Source organism: Protopterus annectens, chromosome 9.part0 (assembly GCF_019279795.1).
Source record: "Protopterus annectens isolate FY-2018-M chromosome 9.part0, PAN1.0, whole genome shotgun sequence".
NCBI classification, from domain to species: Eukaryota; Metazoa; Chordata; order Ceratodontiformes; family Protopteridae; genus Protopterus; species Protopterus annectens.
The window spans coordinates 1,138,528,749-1,138,545,072 of NC_056743.1; the positions used below are offsets into that span (position 1 = coordinate 1,138,528,749).

Here is a 16,324-nt window from a genome sequence, read left to right on the forward strand (position 1 = left end):
ACTCTACATTCTGAGAACATATGCTCCTAGGTAACTTTCTTCCCCATTATACCTCCAGCATTTGCCATCCATCTACCTGAGGAAAAGTTCTTTGGTGTCTGCTTAGTGTATAAAAGTATATATGCAAACACTTCAGTAAAACTCCAAATCTTCTAGATTTTGTTGCATATTTGGGAGCCATGCACATGTCCTCCCATTATCTATTTGTGATTTGCTTACTTAATCTCTGTTCCCAGTCTTTTCTGACCTCCTGTAATGGATTCCAACAATTATTTTGCAATATTTTATATTCCCGTTTAATTATCTCTATTTAACAGCAGCTTCTGTTCAAGATTCAATTAAAAACGCAACCAGTGCAGGTCTTTCATTTAGGATTTCTCTATTCCTTTCTTTTTGTCTATACTTTGATATCAATCTATGATAAGGAAGGCAATCGCTAGCCTGCAATCCAAATACATTTTTGTCTTCTTCCCATTCTGATACCTTTCACTCTATAATTATTTGTTCCTAATACCTTGGTTCCATTGCCATCTTCCTCCTGTAAATTCTAGCCCCCTCTTGTCTATTTGTTGTACCCCCAACTTGCAGTCATTCCTATTGGCAAAATCTCCTTTCTCTATTCCCATGTTTGCTTAGTCCTTGGTATACATCCTGCTACTTTATGAATGTAATATTCTGTATGACTGTTGTTATTCTCCTTAGGGGTCTGTGTCCAAAATCCCATTGTTTCATTATTTCTTGAATTACCCCCCCCCCCAACTTCATCACCACTCCTTTCCACTTTGAATTGTAATTTTCTGTGTTTTTTCTGTATAGGTTCATAGGGTCATAGGTCTGTACTAGGCTAATGGCCCTGGGGGCCTTTAAAAGCCTAGCCCGTAGCTGTAGAATATCCCTTCAAATCAGGTAATCTAAAACCTCAATGTTCTATTGGGAGGATCATATTATCACACTTGACTCTTGCCCTCTTCGCCTCCCAGATAAAATCCTTCAACTCGCTTTAATTACTATCCAAAACTACTCCTCTGGTTGATAAAAAATATATATATATATATGGTTGGCCTGTGTATAAATGGACTACAAGTATTTTACTGCTTGTATCTTGCTATCCATAGGTAAGAACTTCCAATTTCTCAGTTTTTGTATTTTCTTTTCTTTTGTCTCTTCCCACATATCTTTAGCTGTCATAACAGAATCTTTTTTTCATCCATACTGCTACGCACATCATTTTATCATATCTCCATTAATTGGTTCAGCAATACCCATATTTATGTGTGTTTGCATAGTTTACAGCTATAGCTTTTGTTTTATTTTCATTAATTTTATTTCCCGAAAAAAACATGGAATTGTTTCAGAATGTTCCACAACACTGAGGTGTCCTTTACTGGTGCCATCAAGTACAAAATAATGTCATATTCCAATGAAGCGCCAACCAAAATGAACCAGCACTCAGGAGACAGGCTATTTAAATATTTCATGTGGCAAATCATCCATAAAAGTATCGGCATCAACATCAGCAAACCGGTTTTGGCTAAAATACCATAGCCTTCTTCAGTGCAAAACAGCAAACACATGGTGCATTCTGGTATCCATTTATATAAGAAATCCTTAAAGTGACAAGCACAAAAAAATCACTTATATAAGCTTATAGTATCTAAGCATATAGTATGTAATACTTGTCCATATCCCTGTTATTCAGAACACAATTATATACAAAAAACTTATGTTTATAAAATAAACATGTGAAATAACACTTTAAAAAAAAAAAAAAAAAAAAAAAAAAAATATATATATATATATATATTTATTAACAACTACTGCATTATTCACTCTTTATTTTTGGTAATAATATCAGTGGTGAAATGTAGATATATTTTTTCTGGGTAGCTAGCCTGTTCCACAAGTATATACAAATACTAGAGGTATTTGGTTATGTTGAACTATCTATTGATGGGTGTAACACACTTAATCAGGGTGGTTCATACTTTGTGAATACTATCTTGCATATAAGTATGTTGGAGGCTGAGATGAAGGTCGGCCATTTACGTAAACATAACATATAACAAGTTCTATTGAACTATTATAATTTTGATGGTATACACAAAATATTTTTTGGTGGTTGAAGCGAATGTTGACCACAACTATAAGTGGATGCGTTTTACTTTAGAATATTGGAGACAGGACGGCTAGTTGCACCTAATGAATCTATTTCATTCTTTATTATTTAGGAGTGATTAATACAGTATTGGGAATAGCGTCAGTCGGAATTAAGATTGTCATACTAATGCTAGTGTTTTATTAAACATTTATCTGGGTCTTTTATTGACTCATATATTTTTTATAATTATAGCTTCAAGCCTCATAATTGAATAGATTGGAAAGCAATGCTACAGATTGTGACTTATTAACTTGTTATTTTATGGTTATATATTTTTTGGTGTGTATTATCATAACAAGTTAAACAATAATTTTGTTCTGAAATTGATCTCAAGGGTATATTGCGTGGTCTGTCTGCTGATAGGGATAACCTTGAAGTATTTGGATTGAATGCACCAGGATTGAATATATCTAATGAGAATCCTAAGGATGCTAAGACACTTTGTAATGCTGTTTTTCATAAAATTAATAAGAATATGAGGGCTTTAAGATCGCACATATGGCATTTAAGGCTATTTAAAGCTTATAAAACCAAAGATATCACACTACGTGGACTCAGAATTAGGATCCAACCATTGGTTGGCATGATTGATCAACAATTGTCACAGGAATGGGTTGAAACCCAACATAGAGCTTCCATGCTTTTTGTAAACACTCTCGTATCATATTATGAACAGATTATAGATTCCCAAGCTATTGATATTCATCAAAATTGTTTAGAGGCCCAGAAATATGAATCAGAGTCCTTTTACCATAGCCATATTTCTAATTTGGCTAAAGGCTTAGCACAGTTAGAGGATCAATTGGTTAAAAAGAAAATCTATAAATTTAACAGTGATTTGGCAGATTATGAGAAGGGTAAACCTTTCATGGTACAAAAAACTGTCAGATTTAATGACTCCAGTTTCAGGACAAACAACAGGCGAAAACGACCCAGATCCATATTGAAGAAACATACTCCCACTACGAGTGGAACATCTGAGGATGAGACTTCATCCAATACTGATTATGATTGCCCTCCCCTCCAAGATTCCCCAGTAGCCAAAAGGAGACAGTCTGATGATTCTTTGATCCCTTTAGATCTAGGAAATGCAGGGGTGGGAGAAAACATAGACGTAAGGGGACCAAATTTGGTCACACTATTACAAACAATTGTGAAACAATAAACAATGTGTATAATATTTCATCCTTTGAACTTTCTGATGCTCAAATTAAACTGTTGAACAAAGGTTTGAATTTTGTGCCGGCTGTGTCTGTTCCTGAACATATATTGATCCACGAGTTGAATGATTTTTGTAGGTTGATTAATTTAAAAATATTTTTTTCAGATACAATTGACTGTCAAAGGTCAACAGGCTTTAGATTTGGTCCATATAGTTTTCAGCCACCTATGGATAAACATGTATTTATTTTTAAAGAATGTGTGACTAAGGAGTTGCACTTTTCTTTAAGTCATCAGTCTCAAAAATATAATCTTACATTGGATGAACAACAAGCATTGCATGATTTAAAATCTAATCATGATATTGTTATTACATCTGCAGACAAGGGTGGAGCTATTGTGGTGATGGACTGGTCTAGGTACCATGCTGAGGCTCTTAGACAATTGTCTGATGTCAAGTTTTACATTCAACTTGTGGTTGATCCAACTAAAAACTTCAAAAGTTATATTGATTCTATGTTAGATTCAGCAGTGGAGGATAATATTATTACTAGCAATATACGTAAACAATTGAAAGTATCGGATCCTCAGGCTCAATATTTATATTTGCTTCCTAAAATTCACAAGGACCCGATTAATCCTCCTGGTAGCTCCATTGTATCGGGTAATGGCTCATTGACTGAACCCCTATCTGCCTTTTTGACATTTCATTTTAAACCATTGCTCAAGTTGGTTAGATCTAGGCTTAAAGACACAACAGAATTTTTACAGATAGTACAAAGACACACAGGTGGAGGCTAATTGGTGGTTATGTACGCTGGATGTAACATCTCTTTATACCAACATTCCACACAATGCAGGAATATCGGCTGTTGCATTTTGGTTGGACAAAGCCAAGCTATATAGTCCTGAATTTAACCATTTTCTCATGCAACTAACTGAATGTGTCTTGACAAAAAATGTTTTCCATTTTGAAGGGCAGGTTTACTGGCAGGTGAAGGGTACGGCTATGGGAGCTTCTTTTGCTCCCATTTATGCTGATCTATTTATGGGCTTTTATGAACATCAATATATTTATGACTCTAACAACAACAGATCTATTCAGGAACTGGATATTTGGCGCAGGTATTTAGACGACTGTTGGATGGTGTGGCGGGGTTATTTGGAATTGGCTGATGAATTTATTAGATATTTGAATAACAATGATATGGGTATCCATTTTACATTACAAATACAATATCAAGAAATAATATTTTTGGATGTGGTAGTTTCCAGACAAAGTGATCATACTTTGGCTACCAAAGTTCATAGGAAATTTCCACAATACAATACTCTTCTTCATGCCACCAATAATCCTCCCCGCCACATCATCAACAACATTCCTAAATCATAATTTTTGCGGATCAAACGTATATGCTCATCTGAGGAGGCACATTTGGTATGTGAAAATGATTTGGCACAGAGGTTCATTGATAGGGGTTATCACCCTGATCGCATCATGCAAACCAAAAATCAAGTTAGAAACACATCTAGGTCAGAATTGCTTTGTTACAAGCAATCAAATCAAATAAATAACAGTGACCAGAGAATTAGGTTTATAACCACATTTGGTAACAATACTCCCCTTTTCAGACAAATTGTTAACAATCATTGGGAGATTTTTAAGAGCTCATGAACATCTTGGTGAAATACTACCGGCCACTTTCTCTTTTTCGTATAAGAGGGGAAGAACATTAAACAGTCATTTCACACATTATGAGAGGTACAATCCTCCTAGACCAATACAAACCACTATATTGGGTGACCAGCTGAGAGGATGTTATCCCTGTGGGCATTGTAATGCATGCCAATATATTTACAAAACCATGGAGTTTACCAGCAAGAATACTCCTAAAATATATCACATCAACATTTTTGGGAATTGTAATACGAATTGGGTGATATATTTGGCCACTTGTTCCTGTTCGGCATTTTATGTGGGACAAACATCTAGACCACTCAAATATCGTATCAGTGAACATTTAAGTGCTATCAGAAATAACAAACTGTCTAATGCCCTATTTAAACACACTAGGATACATAAAACGGCTCAATTCAGATTTGCTATTATTGATAAAATAGACTTGCACAGGGCTAATAAAGCAGGTTGACATGAAAAATTGAATAATATGGAATTTTCCTGGATAACTAGGCTAGGGGCTTTATTTAAATCCGGGCTTAATGAAATGTCTTGAAATTCATGCTGATCAGTTACTAGTTGTTAATCCCTCTCTCTCTCTCTCTCTCTCTATATATATATATATATATATATATATATATTTTTTTTTTTTTTTTGATTTTTAAAAAAGTGTTATTTCACATGTTTATTTTATAAACATAAGTTTTTTGTATATAATTGTGTTCTGAATAACAGGGATATGGACAAGTATTACATACTATAAGCTTACATACTATAAGCTTATATAAGTGATTTTTTTGTGCTCGTCACTTTAAGGATTTCTTATATAAATGGATACCAGAATGCACCATGTGTTTGCTGTTTTGCACTGAAGAAGGCTATGGTATTTTAGCCGAAACCGGTTTGCTGATGTTGATGCTGATACTTTTATGGATGATTTGCCACATTAAATATTTAAATAGCCTGTCTCCTGAGTGCTGGTTCATTTTGGTTGGCGCTTTATACATGTTGGAACCTTGCACTCGTCCTACGTGCGTGTATTAGTATATTCCAATGAAGCCATATTTTCTTGAACACCATACCAATTATATTCTTGAATTTGAGTCCCTCATTTTCTTTCCCAATGGTTCTAAATATAACACAAATAACAAAGAGGAAAGAGGATACCCCTGACTGGTTCCTCTGTTTATACAAACTTATCAGAGAGGAACCCTCCCATTTTGAATTTTGCCTCTGATCCATCATATACCCTTCTAATGAACCTTATTATTGTATCAGGAAATGCAAATTCTTCCGTTGTCCTTCTCATAAAATCCCAGCTCACTCTGTCAAATGTTTTCTCTGCATCAAGACCCACCAACAGCAGCAGTATTTTCTTAAATTCTTCTTTCCTATAGCTAATCATTGTAATGATGTCAAATATTTACCTGCCATCCCCAAACCACATGGATCCCTATCTATCAATTTTGGCTTCACATTTGACCTTCTTTTTTTTTTTTTTTTTTTTTACCATTATCGACATAAATTTATTATAATCGTAGTTTAAAATTGAAATGGGCCTATATGAAGCTGGATCTTATGGGTCTTTACTGTCTTTAGGTATTACACCCACCACCTCATTTTTCCAGGATGTTGGTGCCTCCCCTCCTTTTATTGGTTCATACGTTCATAGGTGTGTACTAGGCTAATAGCCCTGGGGTCTTTACAAGCCATTACCCTGGCATCGTGCCACCCAACCTTAGATCCCAGTGCCTGTGTCGAGTAGAGCCACTGGAGTGATCCCCGGGGTGAATTTTCTATTTCCCATCCACTCATCAAGATTTCTCTTGAAGAGGGCCAGTGAGGTGCTCTGTTTGACATGTATGGGAAGTCTATTCCATAGCATGGGCAGTCTCTGGGTTATGAACATGTCCATCCAGCAGATTCTGTTGATTGTGGTAATGTGGTTCAGGTCCCTGGAGCATGTGGTGTGGAGGGATTGGGATTTCTTTAGATGTAGCATTTCTAACAGAGCTGGGTCAGATATGGCTTTGTAAGTCAAGCAGAGATCGCCTCTAAGTAGGTGAACAGAGAATAGTTAGAGTTTTTTTGAGTCTGTCCATATAGGACAAGGGTTTAAGGCCAAGGATCCTCTTTGTCAGGTACTTTTGTGGCCTCTCCAGTTGTTGCAGGTGTCTAGTGACGTGTATGCCAAATGAGGCATTATACTTGATGACTGGCCTAATGAGGGAAGAGTAGAGAGAGACAATGACCTCTTTCTTCCTGGATGCAAAACCCTTAGTAATGAGATGTGCCACATAGGACTTTCTGCCACAGTGGCAATGTGGTGGTTAAAAGAGAGGTTGCTGTCAACCTGTGTTCCCAGATCTCTTATAACACCTTCTGTGTTCAGTGGGCTACCATCAATTTTTTTTTCCAAAGGCGATGGTAACACATTTCTGATATTGAGCTTAAGGCCATGGTTCTGACACCAGTCGTTGGTCTCAGTAAGGCCTTTCTGTAGGATGAACAGAAATAAAATCACCAAACCTTTCACTGGTTGCACACACTTCCTGAGCCTGCATCTTTTATTTTTTTCTTCTGCTGATCCTTAACATGGTGTCAGTAATATCTGATTTGGATGATTTGCGAGGCTGGACAGTGTTAAGACAGAATACTGCTGAGCTGTCTGGTGCAATACAAAGAGAGTAGCTTTATAGGTCTGTTGATTTCCCTTTGAGCCCACATCTGATGAAGTAATATGTAAATGAAAATGTAATGTGGAACATTTATATGTGCTGAGTGTTGCTGGAAGCGAAAGCTGTTTTAAAACTAAACTTTTCATCTCATCCGTTCCTTCTCTGTGGCTTCATTGTTTTACCTACTGCATCATTTTTTGGCTTTCTGTAGGATGTTAACATCACTTGGGAAGTTAATAATGGCTCCCAACTTGCAATCATTTGTGAATTTTGTCAGCCAGAGTCCCTTCGTGTTGCTCTGGACTTCCGGAAAGTAGATACAAAATCAGACAGGACCCAGGACCGATCCCTGTGGGACTCCACTTGTGATTGGTCGGCAGTCTGACTTAGAACCCACAGTGTGAAAGTAGCGGACTCTATCTGTGAGCCAGTTTGCAACCCATCTAGTGATAGCAGGGCTGATGAATAGCATAGTGAGTTTTTCTATGATTCCTAAGTGGGGAATGGTATCAAAGGCCTTGGCCAGATCAAGGTAGGCTGTATGAACCACCTTGCTTTCATCCACAGTTCTGGTGACTGACTCAAAGAAGTCGACCACGTTGAGCAGGCATGATCTACCCTTCACAAAACCAAACTTTGTAGGATCCAGTTTGGAGATTCCCTCTATCCTCATTTATTAGGTCCATGATGATGCGTTCCATAGCTTTGCATATCAGACTTGTCAGGCTAATGGGGCGATAGTTCCCAGGGTCTGTAGTTGCTCCTCCTTTGTGGAGAGGGATGTAGCAGTGTGCCATTTGGTAGGGACAAAGCCTGAGGTGAGGCTGTGATTGAGCAGGGCACACAGGTGAAGTGCCAATTCACTCAGTAGTTCATGTAGAACACAGCCAGGGATATTGTCAGGTTCCATAGAAGCTGTGTTCTTGGCATTGGACAGTGCTGTTTTAACCTGTGCAGCAGTAATACTGCATGCCTGGCAATCTACTGGTATTATGATTGGTCCTTTGGGATGGGAGGAGTAAAGTTGGCACCGAATCTGTCGGCCAGTATGTTGGCAATATCTGTTGGCTCAGTATAGGAGGTACCATTGTGCAGTAGCTCAGAGTAAATATGGGTATTGCTGTGGAGATTCTTTACATAACTATAGAAGGCATTGTGGTTGCCTTTACTATCTGCTGCAGTTCTGTTTTTCATAGCTAGCTTTAGAGGATTTGATGAGAGATCTCAACTTATTGTTGAAGCTGATAAGGAACTTTTTCCAGTCTTGGGACTTCACCTTATTCTGCATCAGTTTCCTCCTTCTGTCTTAGAGTTTGTTTATGGCAGGGGACCACCAGATTGGCTTCATTTTTTTTTGGAGGAGAGTGTTTTGGCTCTATTGGGTATGGCAAGATCCATGCAGTTGTGCACATGTTCGTACAGTGCATTGGTGTAAGATTCGTCGGTCATGCAACTATTGTCCATTTGCATGGGTGCCGTGAAGTTAGCCACCTCTGTTTTTAGGAGCCCAAAGTTAGCTTTGGAGAAGTTTTTCATGGTGGTTACCTTTGCAGGGGTGGGTTGGGGTGGGAGGGATGTGGATTTCCAAGGTGACTAGTTTGTGGTCTGTTCTAACCAGGGAGGAGTCGACTATTGGTGTAGAGCAATGGTCGGCCATATTAGTAAAGACCAGGTCAAGGATGTTACTACCTCTAGTGGGCGTAAGAATGAGTTGGTCCAGGGCATTGGAATTAATGAATTCCAGGAAACATTGGGCAGGAAACATTGAGCAAGTGTATTGGTACATGAGTAGTTTTCCCAGTTAATGGAGGGGTAGTTGAAGTCACCCAGTACAAGAGTATTAGGTTGGACCCCAATATTCTCCAGGGTGCTTAGGAATGTGGAGTGGTGAGTCTTGGGACATGGTTGGGGGCCTATAACAGCCTATGACCTGAATTGCTGTCTTACCCAATGTTAGCTGCACCTGAAGTATCTCTGATGCATTATGTTGGGGTACCACTTTGGAGGTGTGTGCATCCTTTATGAATATGGAAACACGACCGCCTTTGGAGCTTTGGTCCAAGTTCTGGGGCCGAAAGGTGTGGAATGAGTTGTAGCCTGGTAGTGCAGGTGTGCTTTCTGCTGCCTTGAACCAGGTCTCTGTTACAGTACAAATATCAATGTTCTCCATTTTAAGGAGTGCTTCAAGCGAGTGCATTTTGAGATTTAGACTTCTAACGCTGAGCAGCATAACCCTCAGATTGCATTTGTTTGTAGCTGTTGGTAATTTGGTCTTTGGAACACTGCCTAAAAAGGCACTTAGAAATGAAGAATCTCTTTTTGCTTAATCAGAATTTGATAAACTGGAAAGGTCAAGATTCTGGACTAAACCTTGAGGTAAGGCAAATAAATTACTCCTGCCCAAAGTGACCGAGACAGGAGAAGAAATATGTCAACTTTTTGCTTCATTCTGACAGGAATTTCTTATGAACCTGACCCACATTTGCTTAGAAAAAACTCCCTAGGGTTTAGTCATAACATTCTAACCAGACAGACTGGCATTTCCTGCCCCTTCTTCCAGTATGATTAAGAGGGTCTTTCCCTTGCCTGCTAAGGGCACTTCAGCAGCTGTAGAGAATGTGTCTAACCCCCAGTCCATAATAGCTGTAGAGACTGCACCACAAGGATCCAGGGAAAAAGATGAATGGTCTGAGGAACCAGAAGTGGACACAGCAGTTACCCAATCTGTGGCTCAGGCACTTTAGCAGCCTGCTGTAGTGACAAAGGCTATTTAGTAATTTTCTTCTTTTAGTGGTTGGAAGAAGGAAAAAACAAGGAACCGGTATATTATTCCATGGCTGAACAAAAAAGTTGCCTGATTCCCAGGGTAGTCTGGTAACAGTAGTCTGTAAAACAGGTAAGTTATATAAAAGCAACTTTTCCCTATAAAACCATGGTAAAAAAGAATTTTAAACACTTACCCCAGCCCTCAAAGGTAAAATAACATAATTTTGCCTCTGAAAAAGTAGTTTTAAAAAGTTGCAACTTTTTACCAGAAAAATAAAAAAAAATGATGCTCCCATTTCAAAGTGATTTAAAAGTCATAAGACAGTCAATAAAACCACTTTTTCCAAGCTTTAAAATAAATGTTTTACAGAAAAATATAATTTCTGTCAAAACAGATAAAGTAGAAGTCCCCCAAAGGGAATTTATCTGTCCAGCAATGGAACAGTGTTAGCTGACTGTCAATCCTCAAAAGCCTTCAAGAGGAGCATTCTTCAGAAGTAGGAAAGCTCTGAATGGCTTGACACACAAACCTGACTTTTTAGTCAGCTCAGCTCGAGCTGACTAATGGCTTAGGTATGTGGAGGGTGCCCTGTAGCTTTGGAAGCTGGCTGACTGTCATATCTTTAGCGGGCTATGACATAATATTGCTCAGACTACAGCAGCGGTGTTTCATTTGATGAACATCAGATTTGATGCACTGACAACTAGCAATCTTATTTGTCAAAATTCCTTATTCATTTTATAATATTGTTTTACTAATATTCAAGCAGATGCACACAGTAATTGAATATTAGCTTTTTAATTAAAGGTGGATGCCATATATGAACAATACAGAGTAGCTGGATTTTTTTTTTTTTTTTTTTTTTTTTTTTTTTAAGTAGAGTAACATTCTCATATTTGCTTGTGCCTTCCCTGGGAGCCTCTTGTCAACATTTTAAGAACTGCATCAGTAATGTCCTTCTTTGCATCATTTTTGTTGGGTGCTGTGTACCTGGCTATTTATTAGCATTACTTTTCCTACTTGCGCGGTGGTACAGCGGTAGTGTTGTTGCCTCACAGCAAGAGGTTTTCCTGTTCGATTCTCGCCTGGAGTGCCTTCTGTGTGGAATCTGCATGTCCTTCCCGCGGTCGAGTGGCCCCCGAAAGACCTGTGTGAATGGGTGTGCCTTCGCTGAAGGTTGGGCATCGGGCTGGCAACTCGGCACCATAAAAATCTACTGCCAGTCATTAGCAGACTAGAGTTCCGCTGTGGCGACCCCTAACCGGGAAAAGCCAAACAACAACAACTTTGCCTACTTGGGTCTTCTAACTATACAGTGAAATTGGAATCTCCTTTGACAGTATTCAACACCTTGATTAAAATTGCCTTTCAGTTTACCTTTAGTGTACATTTCTAACTTTAAGGTAGCGAGTCCTGTATTATGCCATACAGTTACTTTCCTTATGCCAAAATCAAGACAAATAAAGGTTCCTTGGTCCTGGTTGTTTACGAATTTAAAATAAATTAATAAATAAAAGCATTTATAAATGATTTTATACACTTCAGTAATGCATTTGAGAACTTTGTCACCGTTATCTAGGTAGTTACGTTTTCTATTTATTCTGTCCACTGAAGGCAGCGGAGACTATGCAATAACAAATTTAAACCTCCCTTTGGAATGTACTGCCTCACAGCATGGAGGTGAAAAAAACGGTATTTCACACTAGCTAGACTATTAACGTAACAACAGTAGAAATCAGTGCTGTTACTACCATAAAGTTGCAAAACCAACTTTCCATCAATAAAAGCTGTAATAGGGGAAACCAGACTTGCTGTTTGAAGGATTCAACGGTTAAAATCTTGTAGTAGTACAGATTTCTGCTGTTCACGTAAGCTATAGTAGCTACACTGTCAGTGGCACAGACTGCATTTAAATGTACTGTGAGTGCAAAGTCATGTTTGTTGGAGTCAGAGGCACCAGAAGCTGTTGAAGACTTGGGGGGGGGGTGACGGGGGCACTTAGTGATCTAAAAAGGGCAATTATTTTTAAAACTATTTGCTACTACAACATAGCTTCACTTGCAGGACATTTTAAGCTTAGCCAGTTTCCATTTTGGTGCTTGAATTAACATTTCCTGATTGGGCTTACTTATCTCATGGCTGATAATTGTATATTAACCCTAGTGAGAATAAATGTGATCAAATTATAGATAATTTGAGGGGACCCATGTAAGGGATGCAGTATTTAGGAACTACCTCTATCAGTTAGTGGCACGAGGGGCAATCCTGGAGTACATTTTCTATTACTCATCCTTAGATCCAAGTTGCATTTGAATATGGACAGGGATGAGCTTTGTTTTACTTGAATGAATAGTATGTTATGGATATATATATATATATATATATATATATATATATATCTCCATCTCTCCACAACATTCAGTTTAGATACCTGGACATAGTATTTCTGATGCCATTTGACTTGCTGATGTTCAGTAGGTCCATCTGTATTGGGTTGGAGGATGCCTTGTATGCCAGACATGTCACCTCCAAGCACTCTGTAGGATACTGAGTATAGTGATAAATCTTTGAGGTGGTCCATGCAAGACCTATTGTTTAGGACTTGTATCCTTTTAGTAAAGTATCTCTGTGTATATTCCAATTGTTGCATGGGTCTGGACAGATACATGCCAAAGTGGGTATTATACAAAATGATTGACCTAATGAGGGCTTTGTAAAGGGGACAATAACATCTCTAGATCTAGTCACAATCAATTTGTTTATAAGCTGTGCAATATAGAAAGACTTTCTTATGACTCTGGGCACATGTTGGTCAAAAGTTAATTCACTGTACACACAAGTTGAAATGCCAAACAACTGGATCAGTTCTCAGGGGACATTGTCAGTTTGGCAGTTCCCTGGATTAGATGACTTCCCAAAGGATACAATAATGTATTTCTTGGAGTTTAGTTTCAATTCATGATTCTGGCACCAGTTATTGTTTGGGACAAACCTTCCTGCATGATGGTTGTCATTTGGGGATTCAATAACTGCTCCAACCTTGCAGTCATCTCAAACTTAGTTGGCCAAAGCCCTTTGGTATTTCCTTTTACTTCTGAGATGTATATGCCAAACAGAAAAAGTCTCAGCACTGAACCCTGGGGGACTCAACTGGTTACTGGTCTCTTCCCCTGTTTTGATCTCCTGCATCCTGTGAGCAAGCATACATGTATATGTTCTTTGATTCACCTTCCTGATTGTATTAACCTGATTATATTAAATTATATTCCTTGTATAATACAGCACCACTTGTTAGATTGTGTTTTAAATTTGTAGTTTGGAACAGTCTTCTAGTAAGCAATGAAACAAAATGTATGAACCAGTTATGACAAAACTACCCATTTCAGAAAATTTCAACTATAAAAAGCCAATCAAACTTGTGTCATTACAATCCACCAGTGTCAGTAAATATACAAAATTTCTGTAGAAGTCATCTAAATAATTCCACATTAAACGGATCTGTAACTAATGAAGAGGTTGCTGCTAGCAATCAACTTTATATTTCATTGTTTCATCTACAGATAAAGTGCCTGTCACCCTTGAAGAATAAATTGCCTATGCTACATTAAAAATATGATAAGCTAGTAATTTTGCAATGGGGAATGGATGGCAAACTGATAACAGAAACATAGTTACTAGGTAACTCCTCCAAAGAAGGACTTTCATAGGACTGCAGCATCCACTCCCATTAAAGTACAACACAGTACAGTATCAGCGATCCACCTGCATACTGTGGGAGTAGTACCCACAGCCTTCTGCATCAAAAGTAAGTATACTACCTGTTGTGCTACTAACAAGCAAACAACTTAGCATAAGCAGCACTAAACTTCTCTTCCCCTGATGCTCTTAGCTCCTTGTAAAATCCAATTGACGATCAATTAGCTCTCAACTTCGCAGCACAAGAAATCTGGAAAAAGCCAAAATTTATTTGGGGGCAAAGGCCCAAAACTAGTGACACATTTTAAAATATTGCTTGTATAATCTTAGAAAGTTGCTAAATTAAAATGTTTTGTGTTACCATGTGTTTCCTGAAAGATAGGAAGACTAAAACTTAAAGAGCTATCATTTAGTGAGTTCAGTTCTCATTGATTTGCCAGAAAAACACACATTTTAAGAGGAACAGACCCCTCTCACCCCCTAAATGGCCCATCTCAATACCGGAAGATTGCCAAATTCTGGTAATAATGGCCACACAGGTGAAAAACGCACTCTCCAAAGTTAAGAATACAGCATCCATGGAACCAAATGACATCCCGGGCTGTGTATCACATGAGCTACAAAATGAACTGGCACCTCACCTAAGTGTCATGTTTAATCATAGCCTCACCTCAGGCTTTGTGCCCACTGAGTGGTGCACAGCTACAGTTATCTCATGCCACAAGGAGGAATCCACCTTGGATCCCGGAAACTACCGCCCCATCAGTCTGACTAGCCTGATCTGCAAGGCCATGGAACGTATTATCATGGAACTTATAAACAAAGACATTGGCATCCTTCAAACACTGGACCCCACCCAGTTTGGGTTCGTGAAGGGTCGATCCTGTCTCCTGAACCTGATTGACTTCTTCGAATCAGTCTCCAGAGCCGTGGACGAGGGTAAGGCAGTCCACACAGCCTATCTGGACCTCGCCAAGGCCTTTGACACCATCCCCCACTCTGGAATCATAGGTAGACTTACTAAGCTGGGCATTAATCCCTATGTCACTTGATGGGTTGCCAACTGGCTTACTGACAGAGCCCACACTACAAAAGTATCCGACTCCAAATCCAACTCCAGACAAGTGGAGTACCTCTGGGTTCAGTCCTGGGACCGCTCTTGTTTGGCATCTACTTCTCTGAAGTACAGGCCAACACTAAGGGACTCTGGCTAACAAAGTTCGCAGATGACTGCAAACTTGGAGCCATTATTGAATCCCCAAATTATGTGGATACTCTACAAAAGGGCATTACAGAAACAGATGCTTGGTGCCAGAGCCATGGGCTCAAGCTCAATGCCAAGAAATGTATAGTTATCCCTTTTGGGAAAAAACATGTACCCATGAATTAGCACATGGGTGGCAGTACACTAAACAACGAAAGTGTGATGAGAGACTTAGGGACACAGGTGGACAGTGGTCTCACCTCCACATCACCACAACAGTCAGGAAATCCTTCTGTGTGGCACACCTCATCACTAAGGGCTTTTCATCCAGAAAAAAGGATGTCATTGTCCCACTGTACTCATCCCTCATTAGATCCATTATAGAATACAACGCCCCATTTGGTATGTACCTCTCAAGACATCTGCAACAACTGGAAAGGCTGCAGAAATACCTCACTAAAAGAATCACAGGCCTAAAGGAGATGCCCTACACTGACCACCTTAAAAACTGCAGCTATACTCTGTCGCATATCGTCTACTCAGTGGTGATCTCTGCTTAACATACAAGGCCATGTCAAACTCAGAGCTGTTGGACATGCTACACTTAAAGAAATCCCAGACCCTCAGAGCCACATGCTCCAAGGATCAAAACCTTGTCATCACAATAAACAAAACATACTGAAGGGATAGGTTCCTGACCCAGAGACTCCCCTGACTCTGGAATAGACTGCCCATACATGTCAAGCAGAGCACCTCTTTGGCTCTCTTCAAAAGGAACCTTGATGATTGGATGGGAGAAAGGAAATTCAACCCCAGGATCATGTCAGTCAGACAGGGGTTCAGGGAAATAAATAGTGTGGGAAGAAATAGCCAGGGAATTGTTATGGCTAGGCTTGTATAGGCCCTAGGACCGATAGCCTAGTACCAACCTATGAACCTAAGTATGAGCCAAATATTCTGTGAAAGTGTGGACAGTGGAGAG

General features: G+C 39.0%; 1 protein-coding gene across 3 annotated transcripts in view; it reads left to right on the forward strand.

The window, feature by feature from the left end:
- The window catches only part of STX3 (syntaxin 3), a 580,698-nt gene that overhangs the window by 150,878 nt on the left and 413,496 nt on the right, over nucleotides 1–16,324 (forward strand). The gene's annotated exons all lie outside the window — the stretch shown is intronic.